Here is a 10,000-nt window from a genome sequence, read left to right as displayed (position 1 = left end):
TTCTCCGGGGAGAAGGTCTGCCGGCATCTCTAGAAATCTCCCCCCGCCCCTGACCGCCTCCCCCCCCGCCCCCGTTGCCGGTTTGCGCGGCGCCCCCCCTTCCCGCCGTTGCCTCTTGCCGCTACCCCCGCCCCCCCCCCCGCTGCCGGTTTGCGCGGAGCCCCCCCTCCCGACGTTGCCTCTTGCCGCTACCCCCGCCCCCCCCCCGCTGCCGGTTTGCGCGGAGCCCCCCCTCCCGCCGTTGCCTCTTGCCGCTACCCCCGCCCCCCCCCCGCTGCCGGTTTGCGCGGAGCCCCCCCTTCCCGCCGTTGCCTCTTGCCGCTACCCCCGCCCCCCCCCCGCTGCCGGTTTGCGCGGAGCCCCCCCTTCCCGCCGTTGCCTCTTGCCGCTACCCCCGCCCCCACCCGCTGCCGGTTTGCGCGGAGCCCCCCCTTCCCGCCGTTGCCTCTTGCCGCTACCCCCGCCCCCCCCCGCTGCCGGTTTGCGCGGAGCCCCCCCTTCCCGCCGTTGCCTCTTGCCGCTACCCCCGCCCCCCCCCCGCTGCCGGTTTGCGCGGAGCCCCCCCTTCCCGCCGTTGCCTCTTGCCGCTACCCCCGCCCCCCCCCCGCTGCCGGTTTGCGCGGAGGCCCCCCTTCCCGCCGTTGCCTCTTGCCGTTACCCCCGCCCCCCCCCCCGCTGCCGGTTTGCGCGGAGCGCCCCCGCCTGCCGTTGCCTCTTGCCGCGGCCACCACCGCCACCACCGCCCCCTCCACACCCCCGGGCCCCCGTTACCGGTTTGCGCGGAGCCCCCCCTCCCGACGTTGCCTCTTGCCGCTGCTGCCACCCCCAGCTCCCCACACCCCCCGGCTCCCGTTAGCGGTTTGCGCGGAGCCCCCCCTTCCCGCCGTTGCCTCTTGCCGCTACCCCCGCCCCCCCCCCCCGCTGCCGGTTTGCGCGGAGCCCCCCCGCCTGCCGTTGCCTCTTGCCGCGGCCGCCACCGCCCCCCCCACACCCCCCGGCCCCCGTTACCGGTTTGCGCGGAGCCCCCCCTCCCGACGTTGCCTCTTGCCGCTGCTGCCACCCCCAGCTCCCCACACCCCCCGGCCCCCGTTACCGGTTTGCGCGGAGCCCCCCCTTCCCCCCTTCGCGGGCTGCCGCTTCCCTCCCGGGCTGCCCGGCTGCTCTCTAACCCCTGCGACCGAGGCGGCGCTGTTAGGGCGGCCGTGCCGGTGCCCCTTGCCGCAGCTAGCCTCTCGCCGCTGCCCCTCCCGTCCGTCGTCCCCCGTCCCCAAAAACTTGCTGCTCTCCACGCTGGAGCCTGCACGGGGGAGGTTGCGCTCCGCTCCTCCGGCCCTAAAGCCGCCCTCGCCCGCCCCCCGGCTTGCCGCTTGGCTCGGCTGCCCGCCCGCCCGCTAATCCCCCCAACGCCCCCACCCCAAAAACACCCCAGCCCTACCGCATGCCGCTCCCCCTCTCCCCGCTCTCGCTGACCGCTGCCACCCCCCCCCACCCCTCCCCCCCGAAACAAACCCCCCAGCCCTACCGCATGCCGCTCCCCCTCTCTCCCTAGCCTGCCCCCCCCGCCGTCGCTTGCTGCCGCCGCCGCCGCCGCCGCCGCCGGGACCCGCCTCGGTCTGGTGGCGCGCGCGCTCGGAGATCCCCGGCTACCCGTCCGTCCGTCCCTCCCTCCCGCCCCGCCCCGGGGGAGGGCCCGGGGCAGCGCGGGCAGGCGGGGAGCAAAAAAAGGCGCGGGCGCCAAAAAACGTCGGGGTCCCGGGGTGGCGGAGGGGGGCGGCGGCGGGGGCGGCGGCGGGTACACGGCGCCGGGTCCAGGGCGCCGGGTCCAGCCCGTCCCGGGGCGGGGACAGGTGGTGTCGTCCGTCCCCGCCCCCGTAACCTGCTCTGAAGCATCCGCTTCCCGCCGCGGTTCGCCCTCCACCCCCCCGCCGCACACGCAGCTGCCGCTTCCCGCCGCCTCTGCCCCCCGCCCCGGGATCAACCACCCGCCGGGTCCAGCCGGTCCCGGTCCCGGGAACCTGCTCCCGGGGCCAGCCGGAGCCACGCCCCCTCCTCTGACGCTTCCAGCTGCCGCCTCCCCTCCCACCCCCCAAACTCACACTGGCCCTCGCCGGCCCGCCCACCCGCCTACCTGCTTGCCCGCCGCCGCTGGGTGGCGTGCCGGACACTCTCGCACACAGGTACACAGACAGGGACACAGGGACACAGGCACTCGGGCACACAGGGACACAGGGACACAGGGACACAAGGACACAGGGACACAGGCACTCAGGCACTCAGGCACTCAGGGACACAGGGACACAGGGACACAGGCACTCAGGCACTCAGGGACACAGGGACACAGGGACACAGGGACACAGGCACTCAGGCACTCAGGGACACAGGGACACAGGGACACAGGCACTCAGGCACACAGGGACACAGGTGGCGGGCCGGAGGCCTCTCTCCACTGTGTGGCAGGGGTCCAAGAGCCACCCCAGCCCAACCCAGAGGGTCTTTTGCACCTCTCTAGAGGCCACCCAGAGACCCCAGGCCGCAGCAGAAGCCTCCCCCGCATGCTCTGCAGGCTTCCGACCCACCCCAGGCCGCACCAGAAGCCTCCCCCGCAAGCTCTGCAGGCTTCCGACCCACCCCAGGCCGCAGCAGAAGCCTCTCCCGCACGCTCTGCAGGCTTCCGACCCACCCCAGGCCGCAGCAGAAGCCTCTCCCGCACGCTCTGCAGGCTTCTCAGCCACCCCAGGCCGCAGCAGAAGCCTCTCCCGCACGCTCTGCAGGCTTCTCAGCCACCCCAGGCCGCAGCAGAAGCCTCCCCCGCACGCTCTGCAGGCTTCTCAGCCACCCCAGGCCGCACCAGAAGCCTCTCCCGCACGCTCTGCAGGCTTCCGACCCACCCCAGGCCGCAGCAGAAGCCTCTCCCGCACGCCCTGCAGGCTTCTCAGCCACCCCAGGCCGCAGCAGAAGCCTCTCCCGCACGCTCTGCAGGCTTCTCAGCCACCCCAGGCCGCAGCAGAAGCCTCTCCCGCACGCTCTGCAGGCTTCTCAGCCACCCCAGGCCGCAGCAGAAGCCTCCCCCGCACGCTCTGCAGGCTTCTCAGCCACCCCAGGCCGCAGCAGAAGCCTCTCCCGCACGCTCTGCAGGCTTCTCAGCCACCCCAGGCCCCAACAGAAGCCTCTCCCGCACGCTCTGCAGGCTTCCGACCCACCCCAGGCCGCAGCAGAAGCCTCTCCCGCACGCTCTGCAGGCTTCCGTCCCACCCCAGGCCGCACCAGAAGCCTCCCCCGCACGCTCTGCAGGCTTCTCAGCCACCCCAGGCCGCACCAGAAGCCTCCCCCGCACGCTCTGCAGGCTTCTCAGCCACCCCAGGCCGCAGCAGAAGCCTCCCCCGCACGCTCTGCAGGCTTCTCAGCCACCCCAGGCCGCACCAGAAGCCTCCCCCGCACGCTCTGCAGGCTTCTCAGCCACCCCAGGCCCCAACAGAAGCCTCCCCCGCACGCTCTGCAGGCTTCTCAGCCACCCCAGGCCCCAACAGAAGCCTCTCCCGCACGCTCTGCAGGCTTCCGACCCACCCCAGGCCGCAGCAGAAGCCTCTCCCGCACGCTCTGCAGGCTTCCGACCCACCCCAGGCCCCAACAGAAGCCTCTCCCGCACGCTCTGCAGGCTTCTCAGCCACCCCAGGCCGCAGCAGAAGCCTCTCCCGCACGCTCTGCAGGCTTCCGACCCACCCCAGGCCGCACCAGAAGCCTCCCCCGCACGCTCTGTAGGCTTCTGACCCACCCCAGGCCCCAACAGAAGCCTCCCCCGCACGCTCTGCAGGCTTCTCAGCCACCCCAGGCCGCACCAGAAGCCTCTCCCGCACGCTCTTCAGGCTTCTCAGCCACCCCAGGCCGCACCAGAAGCCTCCCCCGCACGCTCTGCAGGCTTCTCAGCCACCCCAGGCCGCACCAGAAGCCTCCCCCGCACGCTCTGCAGGCTTCTCAGCCACCCCAGGCCGCAGCAGAAGCCTCTCCCGCACGCCCTGCAGGCTTCTCAGCCACCCCAGGCCGCAGCAGAAGCCTCTCCCGCACGCTCTGCAGGCTTCTCAGCCACCCCAGGCCGCAGCAGAAGCCTCTCCCGCACGCTCTGCAGGCTTCTCAGCCACCCCAGGCCGCAGCAGAAGCCTCCCCCGCACGCTCTGCAGGCTTCTCAGCCACCCCAGGCCGCAGCAGAAGCCTCTCCCGCACGCTCTGCAGGCTTCCGACCCACCCCAGGCCCCAACAGAAGCCTCTCCCGCACGCTCTGCAGGCTTCCGACCCACCCCAGGCCGCAGCAGAAGCCTCTCCCGCACGCTCTGCAGGCTTCCGTCCCACCCCAGGCCGCACCAGAAGCCTCTCCCGCACGCTCTGCAGGCTTCTCAGCCACCCCAGGCCCCAACAGAAGCCTCCCCCGCACGCTCTGCAGGCTTCTCAGCCACCCCAGGCCGCAGCAGAAGCCTCTCCCGCACGCTCTGCAGGCTTCTCAGCCACCCCAGGCCCCAACAGAAGCCTCTCCCGCACGCTCTGCAGGCTTCCGTCCCACCCCAGGCCGCACCAGAAGCCTCTCCCGCACGCTCTGCAGGCTTCCGACCCACCCCAGGCCCCAACAGAAGCCTCTCCCGCACGCTCTGCAGGCTTCTCAGCCACCCCAGGCCGCAGCAGAAGCCTCTCCCGCACGCTCTGCAGGCTTCCGACCCACCCCAGGCCGCACCAGAAGCCTCCCCCGCACGCTCTGTAGGCTTCTGACCCACCCCAGGCCCCAACAGAAGCCTCTCCCGCACGCTCTTCAGGCTTCTCAGCCACCCCAGGCCGCACCAGAAGCCTCCCCCGCACGCTCTGCAGGCTTCTCAGCCACCCCAGGCCGCACCAGAAGCCTCCCCCGCACGCTCTGCAGGCTTCCCACCCACCCCAGGCCGCAGCAGAAGCCTCTCCCGCACGCCCTGCAGGCTTCTCAGCCACCCCAGGCCGCAGCAGAAGCCTCTCCCGCACGCTCTGCAGGCTTCTCAGCCACCCCAGGCCCCAACAGAAGCCTCTCCCGCACGCTCTGCAGGCTTCCGACCCACCCCAGGCCGCAGCAGAAGCCTCTCCCGCACGCTCTGCAGGCTTCCGACCCACCCCAGGCCGCACCAGAAGCCTCCCCCGCACGCTCTGCAGGCTTCCGTCCCACCCCAGGCCGCACCAGAAGCCTCCCCCGCACGCTCTGCAGGCTTCTCAGCCACCCCAGGCCGCACCAGAAGCCTCCCCCGCACGCTCTGCAGGCTTCTCAGCCACCCCAGGCCGCAGCAGAAGCCTCCCCCGCACGCTCTGCAGGCTTCTCAGCCACCCCAGGCCGCAGCAGAAGCCTCTCCCGCACGCTCTGCAGGCTTCTCAGCCACCCCAGGCCGCAGCAGAAGCCTCCCCCGCACGCTCTGCAGGCTTCTCAGCCACCCCAGGCCCCAACAGAAGCCTCTCCCGCACGCTCTGCAGGCTTCCGACCCACCCCAGGCCGCAGCAGAAGCCTCTCCCGCACGCTCTGCAGGCTTCCGACCCACCCCAGGCCGCACCAGAAGCCTCTCCCGCACGCTCTGCAGGCTTCTCAGCCACCCCAGGCCGCAGCAGAAGCCTCCCCCGCACGCTCTGCAGGCTTCTCAGCCACCCCAGGCCCCAACAGAAGCCTCTCCCGCACGCTCTGCAGGCTTCCGACCCACCCCAGGCCGCAGCAGAAGCCTCTCCCGCACGCTCTGCAGGCTTCCGACCCACCCCAGGCCGCACCAGAAGCCTCCCCCGCACGCTCTGCAGGCTTCCGTCCCACCCCAGGCCGCACCAGAAGCCTCCCCCGCACGCTCTGCAGGCTTCTCAGCCACCCCAGGCCGCACCAGAAGCCTCCCCCGCACGCTCTGCAGGCTTCTCAGCCACCCCAGGCCGCACCAGAAGCCTCCCCCGCATGCTCTGTAGGCTTCTGACCCACCCCAGGCCCCAACAGAAGCCTCCCCCGCACGCTCTGCAGGCTTCTCAGCCACCCCAGGCCGCAGCAGAAGCCTCTCCCGCACGCTCTGCAGGCTTCTCAGCCACCCCAGGCCGCACCAGAAGCCTCTCCCGCACGCTCTGCAGGCTTCTCAGCCACCCCAGGCCGCACCAGAAGCCTCTCCCGCACGCTCTGCAGGCTTCCGACCCACCCCAGGCCGCACCAGAAGCCTCCCCCGCACGCTCTGCAGGCTTCTCCGCCACCACAGGCCGCACCAGAGGATCTTTTGCACCTCTCTGGACGCCACCCAGAGACTCCAGGCCGCACCAGAGGCCCCCCCCCCAACCATTTACAGGCTGCAGTGCCAGCCTAGGCCCCGCTGGCAGCCTCCCTTGTCTGCTTTGGAAGGCCTCCCATCCACTCCAGACCTGCCTGGAGGCCTCCCTCGACTGCTCCCGGGGCCCTCGAAGCCACCCTAGGCCTTTCTGGAGGACCTGCTCGACCGCTCGGGCGGCTTCTGACGCACCCTCGGCCATCCGGCGCCCAGCAGCTCCCAGGGCCAGGCACCGGCCTCCCCCTCCGGCCGCCCCTGGGGCCGGGGGTGGCTCGGACTCGGCGCCCCCAACGTGTCGTCCCGTCCCCCCCCGCCCCGCACCGCCGAACATTCGCTGCAGCCGAGGGCTTGCCGCTCGACGCCTACCCCACCCGCCCAGCCCCCCGCTGCGGCCCGGCGCTGCCCCGGCCGCTGCGCCCTGCCTCTCATCGCTCCCCCCACCCGGCAACCGGCCGCCGGGCACGGCAAGTCCCAGGGCAGGGAACAGGTGCTGCCGGGACCCCGTGCTGGCTGCCGGCTTCCCGGGGCTGCCCCGGGCACGGACAGGTCGCCCCCCCCGCCCCGGCGAATGTTCACCGAACCGGCTGCCGGCTGCCTTCGAGCACCCCCCGCCCCCCGCCACTATCGTCCCCCCCGCCCCCCCTCCGCCTCCGCTGCCGCTTCTCCCCGCACCGCCTCCACTGCCTCCCCCCGCCGCCGGCGAACGAGTCGCCGGATCCGTAGGGTGCCGGGAGCCCGAACGGCGAGCGGCTCCGGCTGCTGCCGGGACCGCGGGGATTCGAGCCGGTCCGGCCGCGGCCGGGACCCCGTGCCGGAAGCCGGCATCCCGGGACGGCCCCGGGACGGCCCCGGTCGCCGGCCGGGTGACGTTCAGCGAAGCGGCTGCCGCCAGTCTTTGGGCCTCCCCCGTGCCGGGGCCGCGGGGCTTCGAGCCGGTCCGGCCGCGGCCGGGATCCGGGGCCGGACGATGGCTTCCCGGGCCGGTCCCGGTCGCCTCCCGGGTGACGTTCACCGAAGCGGCTGCCGGCTGTCTTCGAGCCCCCCCCCCCCCCTCCGCCTCCGCGGCCGCTTCTCCCCGCACCCCCTCCACTGCCTCCCCCCGCCGCCGGCGAACGAGTCGCCGGATCTGTAGGGTGCCGGGAGCCCGAACGGCGAGCGGCTCCGGCTGCTGCCGGGACCGCGGGGATTCGAGCCGCTCCGGCCGCGGCCGGGACCCCGTGCCGGAAGCCGGCATCCCCGGACGGCCCCGGGACGGCCCCGGTCGCCGGCCGGGTGACGTTCACCGAAGCGGCTGCCGGCTGTCTTCGAGCCCCCCCCCCCTCCGCCTCCGCTGCCGCTTCTGCCCGCACCCCCTCCACTGCCTCCCCCCGCCGCCGGCGAACGAGTCGCCGGATCCGTAGGGTGCCGGGAGCCCGAACGGCGAGCGGCTCCGGCTGCTGCCGGGACCGCGGGGATTCGAGCCGCTCCGGCCGCGGCCGGGACCCCGTGCCGGAAGCCGGCATCCCGGGACGGCCCCGGGACGGCCCCGGTCGCCGGCCGGGTGACGTTCAGCGAAGCGGCTGCCGCCAGTCTTTGGGCCTCCCCCGTGCCGGGGCCGCGGGGCTTCGAGCCGGTCCGGCCGCGGCCGGGATCCGGGGCCGGACGATGGCTTCCCGGGCCGGTCCCGGTCGCCTCCCGGGTGACGTTCACCGAAGCGGCTGACGGCTGTCTTCGAGCCCCCCCCCCCCCTCCGCCTCCGCGGCCGCTTCTGCCCGCACCCCCTCCACTGCCTCCCCCCGCCGCCCGCGAACGAGTCGCCGGATCTGTAGGGTGCCGGGAGCCCGAACGGCGAGCGGCTCCGGCTGCTGCCGGGACCGCGGGGATTCGAGTCGGTCCGGCCGCGGCTGGGACCCCGTGCCTGTCGCAGGCTTCCCGGGACGGCCCCGGAACGGCCGCGGTCGCCGGCCGGGTGACGTTCACCGAGGCGACTGCCGGCTGTCTTCGAGCCCCCCCCCCCCCTGCCGGAGCCGCGGGGATACGAGCCGGTCCGGCCGCGGCCGGGACCCCCGTGCCGGAAGCCGGCATCCCGGGACGGCCCCGGGACGGCCCCGATCGCCTCCTGGGTGACGTTCACCGAAGCGGCTGCCGGCTGTCTTCGAGCCCCCCCCCCCTCCGCCTCCGCTGCCGCTTCTCCCCGCACCCCCTCCACTGCCTCCCCCCGCCGCCCGCGAACGAGTCGCCGGATCTGTAGGGGGCCGGGAGCCCGAGGCGGCGAGCGGCTCCGGCTGCTGCCGGGACCGCGAGGCTTCGAGCCGGTCCGGCCGCGGCCGGGATCTCGTGCCGAACGTCGTCTTCCCGGGACGGTCCCGGGAGGGCCCCAGTCTCCTCCCGGGTGACGTTCACCGAAGCGGCTGCCGGCTGTCTTCGAGCCCCCACCCCTGCCGTGGCCGCGGGGATTCGCCCCGGTCCGGCAGCTGACGGTTCCCTGTGTCGGACGCCGGCTTCCCGGGACTGCCCCGGGACAGCCCCGGTCGCCTCCCGGGTGACGTTCACCGAAGCTGCTGCCGCCTGTCTTTGTCCCCCCCCCCCGTGCTCTCCCTCAGGCGGGAGGTAGACGTGCTCTCCCTCGGCGAGTAGACGTGCTCTCCCTCGGCGAGTAGACGTGCTCTCCCTCGGCGGGTAGACGTGCTCTCCCTCGGCGAGTAGACGTGCTCTCCCTGGGCGAGTAGACGTGCTCTCCCTGGGCGAGTAGACGTGCTCTCCCTGGGCGAGTAGACGTGCTCTCCCTCGGCGAGTAGACGTGCTCTCCCTGGGCGAGTAGACGTGCTCTCCCTGGGCGAGTAGACGTGCTCTCCCTGGGCGAGTAGACGTGCTCTCCCTGGGCGAGTAGACGTGCTCTCCCTGGGCGAGTAGACGTGCTCTCCCTGGGCGAGTAGACGTGCTCTCCCTGGGCGAGTAGACGTGCTCTCTCTGGGCGAGTAGACGTGCTCTCCCTGGGCGAGTAGACGTGCTCTCCCTGGGCGAGTAGACGTGCTCTCCCTCGGCGAGTAGACGTGCTCTCCCTCGGCGAGTAGACGTGCTCTCCCTCGGCGAGTAGACGTGCTCTCCCTCGGCGAGTAGACGTGCTCTCCGCGGAGATCGCGCTTGTCGCCAAGGGGTCGCTGTTGCGCTCTGCCTCCGCCTACGTCATCGTACAAGCCGGCGTGATTTCTGCGACCTGCCGCTGGGCGGAGGTCGGCTGGTTGTGCGCTCGCGGAGCTGACGGCCCTCCAGTTCCGTATATGAGGGAACAAGCGACGCCGAGCACTCCCAGGGCAGCGCTGCCGAGCGGCTGCTCCAAGCCACCCGCCAGGCGGCTGGGCAGGGGTCCGTCTGGCTTCTCGGTGGCTTTCGCCCGGGTCAGAGAGGGGACCCGCGGGGCCGAACAAAGGCGCGGCGGTTTGGAGCGGCCGCTGGCGCACCCTCAGCGGTGTTGGATGGGTTTCGCTCGTCCGTGAGCCGGAGCCCAGCCCGGGCTCGGCAACGAAAGCGGGGAAAAGAAAAAAAGTTGACGAGTGGCTGGCGCCGGCCACTGCCGAAGTGTGGAACCCCCGAAGCGAAGTTTGCCCGGTGGGGCACGGGGGCAGAGAAAGCCGGGGAGACGTGGTGCCGGCGTCGGTCCCACCAAGAATGGAAAGCAAGCCCGTCCAGGCACGGCGAGAGAGAGCCCGGTAAGGGGCAGAGAGAGTTCCCAG

This window comes from Melanerpes formicivorus, unplaced genomic scaffold (assembly GCF_026170545.1).
Source record: "Melanerpes formicivorus ecotype bairdi unplaced genomic scaffold, bMelFor1.0.p_v2 SCAF_215, whole genome shotgun sequence".
NCBI lineage: Eukaryota > Metazoa > Chordata > Aves > Piciformes > Picidae > Melanerpes > Melanerpes formicivorus.
The sequence above is the reverse complement of the archived record's forward strand: the minus strand, read 5'-3'. Positions refer to the sequence as shown.